Source organism: Anolis sagrei, chromosome X, assembly GCF_037176765.1.
Source record: "Anolis sagrei isolate rAnoSag1 chromosome X, rAnoSag1.mat, whole genome shotgun sequence".
In the NCBI taxonomy this organism is placed as follows: Eukaryota; Metazoa; Chordata; class Lepidosauria; order Squamata; family Dactyloidae; genus Anolis; species Anolis sagrei.
The window spans coordinates 94,202,367-94,209,675 of record NC_090034.1 but is presented as its reverse complement, the minus strand read 5'-3'; the positions used below and the strand labels follow the sequence as shown (position 1 = coordinate 94,209,675).

General features: G+C 41.3%; 1 long non-coding RNA gene across 1 annotated transcript; it reads left to right on the top strand.

Annotated features, from left to right (window-relative positions):
- The first annotated feature begins 305 nt into the window (after positions 1-305).
- Positions 306-4,250, top strand: LOC137094892 (uncharacterized). The gene is made up of 2 exons (XR_010908738.1): positions 306-1,620; positions 3,790-4,250. It is a non-coding gene; the product is annotated as an uncharacterized lncRNA (long non-coding RNA).
- The last annotated feature ends 3,059 nt before the right edge of the window (positions 4,251-7,309 follow it).

Sequence of the window (7,309 nt, the reverse complement as noted above, 5' to 3'; positions counted from 1 at the left end):
TATAGTTAGCAGGAAGTTTCTAGTATCTGCAGTAAAAAAACAACCTTTGGACTGGAGTGTGGGGGAGAGTGAAATCGGATGCTCTGACTTCACTTCCCAGAGAAACAAACTTTTAGTGCTGGCTGGAGAAAAAAAAAACCCTCAAAAAATCCAACAAGCAAAACCCAGCCGAAATCCTATAGAAACGTGGGGTGAATGGCCACTTGTGTGTGTGTTTCCATGTGCGCAAGGCTGTCTTGTCTTCACACCACCTGTCTATATGTCTTGTTTCCACACTTATGTGTGGGGGGGGGGGGGAGATTTAAGATTGATGTGATGTCGAGTTAAAAATGACAAACTGCCTATGCTGATGTTTTTTTTACTAATGTTGATGTCTTAAACTTTTGTGTTGAAATGTATTGCAAATGCTGAGATTTCAAATGAACTAACAATATTCAAACCTTGCAAATGTTATTGATAAATTGCATTCATCTGTATTGATTTCAATATTATTGTAAACTGTTAAATTGTGTTGAGGTGCTGATTTGGTTGCAAAGGTTCTGTGTTGAATCTGAATGTGCCTTCTGAGGCTGGAGAGGGCTTCGCCTCAGTGATTCTGAAAAGGAAAGAAATGAGAAAAGCTGTTTTGATGTTGTGTTGTGTGATTTGAATTTTCTGCAAAAAGCTTTGGATTTCAGTTACCTGTTTGAAAAGGAGAGATAGTATTTGTGTTTCCTTGAGTCAAAGGTGACAGGAGCAGTGAGAATTTATAAAAGGCATGATTCTTGTATTTTTAGCCCTCTGTAGCTTCCACAAGCTCCAAAGTGGCTTCTGTTGCACAGTAGCACTGGCTTCCTTTTACCATCGAAACCCCAAGGAAGTCACCTACAGACGCAGTCAGTCAGTATGGGACTTTGGACTAGAGCTGTGTGGGAGAGTGAACAGATGCCTCTGAAGAATCAATTCCCGATTTGAGAAAAAGATTTGAGAAAATTATGTGATACTCCCTGGGAATTGTCAATTGTGTGAAATTCCCTGGAAACTAGGTTCTGTGAGACCTTGTGTTGTTGGAGGTATTTGTGATGTGCACATGTGATCTTGAGTGAGTGGCAGCAAAGATTATCTATGTGTTGTAACACTGGGTTGAGATTTGTGCAAGCACCGCTGTGTCAAAGAATGAGTACTTGATTTAGTTTTCCAAGAGTGCTGAATGAAAAGATTTTAAAGAGAAACTGAGAACTGTTTTGTGTAGATGGATTATTGTTGTTTTAAATGGGGACTCGTTCAAGTGCTTGGAAGAAGATAGGAATGTGGAATACAATGATGTGTCAAAAGAGAGCTTTGTGTCCTGAACTTTGGCATGGAAAAATATATAAAAAGTAAGACTGCCTGAAAAGTTGGCAGGTGATTTGGCTATTTTGACCTTGTATGTGTGCCAAAATGATACGGGACTCAGTTTGAAATTCTGTGTATTCCATTGATGAAATGAAGGCTGGGAGCGAGAGACACTCAGACATGTTGAGTTGAAAAGTAAATATAGAATGTTAATTGTGGGAAATGAATTTATGTTCGAAATGTGTCTTTTTGATATTTAGCAACACACCCCTAATGCTGCAATTTGAAAAGCTGTGTTCTTAAAATGTAAGAAGAATGTGTATTATGACAAAATGGGTGATCTTTAAAAGTTTGATGTTTTCAATAATTGTTTTGAATTTTTATGTTTATGCGGAAGCTGACCTCAGGAAGCTTGTTTGTGTACGTGCGTGCGTGTGTGTGTGTGAACGAGGTTTCTCTCTTTGTGTGTGAATGTGTAAAAGGGCCTAACCACTAATCACTAACCAGCTGTATGTGTGTGAATTTGGAGAATGAATATTATGCGATGTGACATTTTCTGAAATGGTTAAAATCCTGATTTGTTCTGTGTCTATGGGGAAAAAATGAGTCTTGCATTATGAATATGTATCTTTTGAAAACATGAAAATTTGCCCGCATGGGCTGTATAAATAACTGTGTGGAGAGAAAAAAGAGCAAAAACCTGATATCAAGGGTTTTTATGTCAAGGGTTGTGACTGGCCAAAAGAGTTTTTCAAGCACTGAAAGAGGCCAGGGCACATCAAAATGAAAATTTGAAGACTGATAGAAACTCATTGTCTGTGTTAAAAAGGTTTAAAAGCAGGCTGTTTAAGAACTGTTAGAAACTGATGTTTTACAATGCCCTGAATGTACGGTATGTTATAGAGATAAGAATTTAGATTGATACCAGCCAGGATGAGATCAAATGAAATGGATTGACTGTGTTTTAAGAGTGCATTTTTAAAACTGAAGTTCTAACTCTATTTTTTGCTCAAGAAAATGGAAATAATTCTTATGTTTAAAGCAACTGTATGTCATGAGAGAGTGAAATCATGTGCCGGAGTTTTAAAATGTTTTTTTAAGAGCTGTTTTAAAATGGATGGTATGTGGAGGGCTCTCGCTTTACAGAGCCAGAAGAGAGATAGCGATAAAAGAACATGGTGTTCTCTTGCCATTCTCTGGCAAAAGAGAGAACAATGGTTATGAATGGTACATTTTAAAAGTATCTAATACCGTTTTGGATTTTTGTGTTCAAATTTATGAATGCTTACCAGAGCTCCTTGTAGCTTTCTGGTTCAAAGGGGAAAATGCTTCATTTTGCCCTCCCTTCTCTATGAACTGCTGATGGACCTTAACTCCTTGCAGGTTGGGACATTTTGAGGCTTGTGCCGAAAGGGGAAAGTTACATCTGTGTGTGGACAAAGTTTAAAGTTTGGGTTGTTATAAGTTTTTCAGGCTGAGTGGCCATGTTCCAGAAGCATTCTTTCCTGAAGTTTTGCCTGCATCTATGGCAGGTATCCTCAAGTTGCCCCGGTGGCACAGCGGGTTAAACCCCTGTGCCGGCAGGACTGAGGACCGACAGGTTGCAGGTTCGAGTCCGGGGAGAGGCGGATGGGCTCCCTTTGTCAGCTCCAGCTCCCCATTGCGGGGACGTGGGGGAGGCCTCCTACAGGGATGATAAAAACATCAAATCATCCGGGCGTCCCCTGGGCAACGGCCTTGCAGACGGCCAATTCTCTCACACCAGAAGCGACTTGCAGTTTCTCAAGTCGTCCCTGACAAAAGTTTTATTTTGTTACCCAGCAACCTTTTCTTGGAGAGAGGCACAAGATTTGTGTCTAAAATTGTTTTGTGCCAGAAAGTTTTTGGTTAGAAAATCTGATTTTGTCCCAGAACAACAGCTTAATAGAGGTTGTGGAATTTATAAATGCATTTTCTTTTGAAGGAGAATCCAACCCCTCCTTCCCTATCCTCTGTTGTCATTGGAGGATGGCCTTTTCTTCAGATGGCTATGAAATGACTATAGTACTTTTATGTTAGAAATAACAGAACTCTTTACATTGTTTTTGTTTGATATTTACTTCAAAAGAAAACTTATAATTGATTTTGACAGCAGAATTGATTTTTTATGTGGATACAATAACGTTGGACATGAGTTATAGTTCTTAGACCAAAGTGACTAACTTCACAGCTTTTCTTCAAACATAGGGCAAAGTACCTCTACAAATTTTGCTACTTTGGCCCAAATTCCTCTACAAAAGTTATTGGAAGAGGTAATTCTGGAACGGGACATTAGAACAGGTAGATAGGGCAGCTTGCCCAGAGATTTTTGCCAGATTTAAGAGACAATGCCTAGCAAAAGGCCCCAGAGATTTTTGCCAAATTTGAGAGACATTGCCAGTTAACAGCTCAAGAGACATTTTACAGTTTACTGTTTTGATTAAATTGGAAAAGCAGGTCGCAGATGGAATGGGCAACCGAAAGTGCCAGTATACATTGCTAAAGGATTGCCTACAGCAGATGGATGGAGAAACTATGAGATAAATCGTGGAGAGGAACCGTGAGATGAATCGTGGGAAAAACCGTGGAGAATTGTTTAAAAAGGATGAAGTTTGGTCGAGAGGACTTCGGAGTGGGAGATCGTAGAGGCCCGCCAATGGATGTAGAAGCGAAGGATGTTGATGGACCTGACAACAGAACTGGCCAAAAAGACTTCAACAGATGGGTAATCAGTATCCCCCTCCCCCTTTTCCTCTCACTATCTTTCTGCTTATCTCTTTCAGCTCCTGAGCTCCTGTATGGGACCCCATTCCTAAAATTGGATGAGACCCTGTTCCTAAATTGGATATCCGAAAGGCACCACCGTCAGCCTGGAAAGCCAAGCCTACCCGAACCACCACCAACTGGGTAGAGCGAGACCTGAAAGGCACCACTGCCAGCTGGAAAGCCTAATGGGAGTCCAAAACACAGGAGCCAAGCCCACCCAAACCAGGAGTGCAAAATGCAGGAGCCAAACCACCACCAACTGGGTAGGATGAGCTAAAAGACTTGTGAGATATGAAGATTTTATTTTACAGACTTTCCTGGATACAGACTTTCTTTACACAAAGACTGATCTTAGAGCTAGAGACTTTGCTAGATACAGAGACTTTTTGAACTTAGAGACTTTCTTCATTTTACCTGGAATTTAATAGACTCATTTCTTCAATCAAGAAGGGGAACAAACCCCCAGTTTCACTCAGATTGATTTTGTATGCCGGAGACTGAAAGGACATGAAAGTTGGATACAGATGTGTGCGGCCACGTTTGGGCCTGACAAGGACTGGATTTGATACATATGTGCATGGCCACATTTGCGCCTCTGGCAGCAAGAACTGGACTCGATCAAAATTTTACTAAAGACTATATCCTTTCTCAAATTGAATGATTTCTGTTGCTGAATTGTTAAAGTGGTTATTGTCACCATTTAGTTTTGATTGCTAGCTTGATAAGCTTTCATTTGTTTGTGCTATTTCAGCCAAGTGTTTAGAATTATGTTTCGGAAAGAGACAGAGATGATGTCATTGACAGCCTGATGCCACCCCCATTACAGCAGGATGGGAGAAGGACACACTCCACCAGTTGGTAAATGCCATTGCAGAAAAATTACAAGCACGGGACTGTTGAGTATGTTACTTACAATCAGCCCGCTTTCCAAACACCACACAACAGACAACTGATCATACAGATGACCCCAGTTAATTCATTTTGAAGAAGGGGAGGTCTTCACCTCCCTTGTCCCTTTGTACACCTTTGTGCACCACTTAGCTCAGCCCAAACATCACTTACAAAGACATCTTACTATGACCATGCCCCATGTCCAAATGGGACAATACCCTAGATGTGACATTACTGTATTCCTGTCAGATATACAGGACACAGACATATACAACCAAACAAACGTTGACATGTGCAGACAATTCCGCATTGCATTGCAACATGCATACAAAGACGCTGGCAAGATTGGCCAAGACACTATTGTATTTGCAGAAGTTGGGCAGGAAGGGAAGATACTGCCCCAGTCTGGAATGGCACATGTACAACTGAAATCCCTGATTCTTGAGAGACTGAGATTCTTTGATATACAACAGCCACTTGGGGCATGAGGCAAAACAAGATGGATGGGCCAGAGTTTAAGGAGCACACAGTGACACAACACTGACAATACAACATACTTGACAGAATCACAAAGAATTGGTGCAATCTTGTTTCCATAGATTGGAATAGCACTAACTGGCGCATTTCAGCGCAACTAGATAAACTGGCAAACTACACAATAAAAGGATTGGAATCCCTCCAAATAAGACACCCAAATACAACACAGATTGGCAGTAGATCACCTGTTCAGAGAAGGAGGTCTATGCAGTTTGTTGCAAAATGAGAATGTTTCCAAGACACACCAAATAGTCAACACAATCAATATCACATACACTGAAGACTCAGATTGGCAGGGGTGGCTCACATAATGGGTGCTTGACTTGCAATGGTTAAAAGATTTAGTCATGTCTGAAATTGCAATTATCATGATGCTGTTGATATTTTTGTGTTGCTTCACTTTGATAACATGTGCTTGTAGAGTTATGCTGCCCTCAGCCTTGGCCCCTAAAAAGATTGAACAGATAGAACTCTTGGATGTCAACCCAGTTAGGATGACAACAGAATGTACATCCTTAGGGTGAAAGAAACATCCCAAGTGGATACAAATGATTGGTCAAAAATAAGGGGTCATTGTGCAGCAATAAGATTAACTGCTTCTTTGCTCTGCTTTTGTAAAACCTGCTTGATTTGCTTCGCTGAAAAGATTTCATCTCAGCAAAAAGAAAAGGCGGGAATGGAGGGGACATGGTTTTAAAAAGGGAATTTTCATATATTTCCCCAATGCTCATATGTCATGATTTACTGCCATATTGGCCTATTTCTGCAGTAGGCCTTTGTTCACAGAAAATGCTACAATCAAAGAGCATTCCAAACTCCACCCATGATGGAATTGAACCAAACGTGGCACACAGGACACCCATGACCAACAGAAAACACTAGAAGGGTGTAGTGGGCATTCACCTTGAGTTTGGGAGTTGTAGTTCACCTACCTCCAGTGATCACTCTGGACTCAAACAATGATGGATCTGGACCCAACTTGGTATGAATACTCAATATGCCCAAATGTGAACACTGGTGGAAATAGACCTCGACATTTTGGAGTTGTAGTTGCTGGGATGTATAGTTCACCTAAAATCAAAGAGCATTCTGAACTCCACCCATGATGGAATTGAACCAAATGTGGCACACACAACTCCCTTGACGAATAGAAAATAATAAAGGGTGTGGTGGGCATTCACCTTGCGTTTGGGAGTTGTAGTTCAACTAAGTCCAGTGAGCACTCTGGACTCAAACATTGATGGATCTGGACCCAACTTGGCATGAAAACTCAACATGCCCAAATGTAAACACTGGTGGAGTTTGGGGGAAAATAGACCTTGTCATTTGGGAGTTGTCGTTGCAGGGATGTATAGTTCACCTAAAATCAGAGAGCATTCTGAACTCCACCCATGATGGAATTGAACCAAACTAGGCACACAGGACACCCATGACCATCAGAAAACACTAGAAGGGTGTGGTGGGCATTCACCTTGAGTTTGGGAGTTGTAGTTCACCTACCTCCAGTGAGCACTCTGGACTCAAACAATGATGGATCTGGACCCAACTTGGCATGAAAACTCAACATGCCCAAATGTAAACACTGGTGGTGTTTGGGGGAAAATAGACCTTGTCATTTGGGAGTTGTCGTTGCAGGGATGTATAAAGGTAAAGATAAAGGTAGTCCCCTGACATTAAGTCCAGTCATGTCTGACTCTGGGGTGTGGTGCTCATCTCCATTTCTAGGCCGAAGAGCCAGCATTGTCCGTAGACACCTCCAAGGTCATATGGCCAACATGACTGC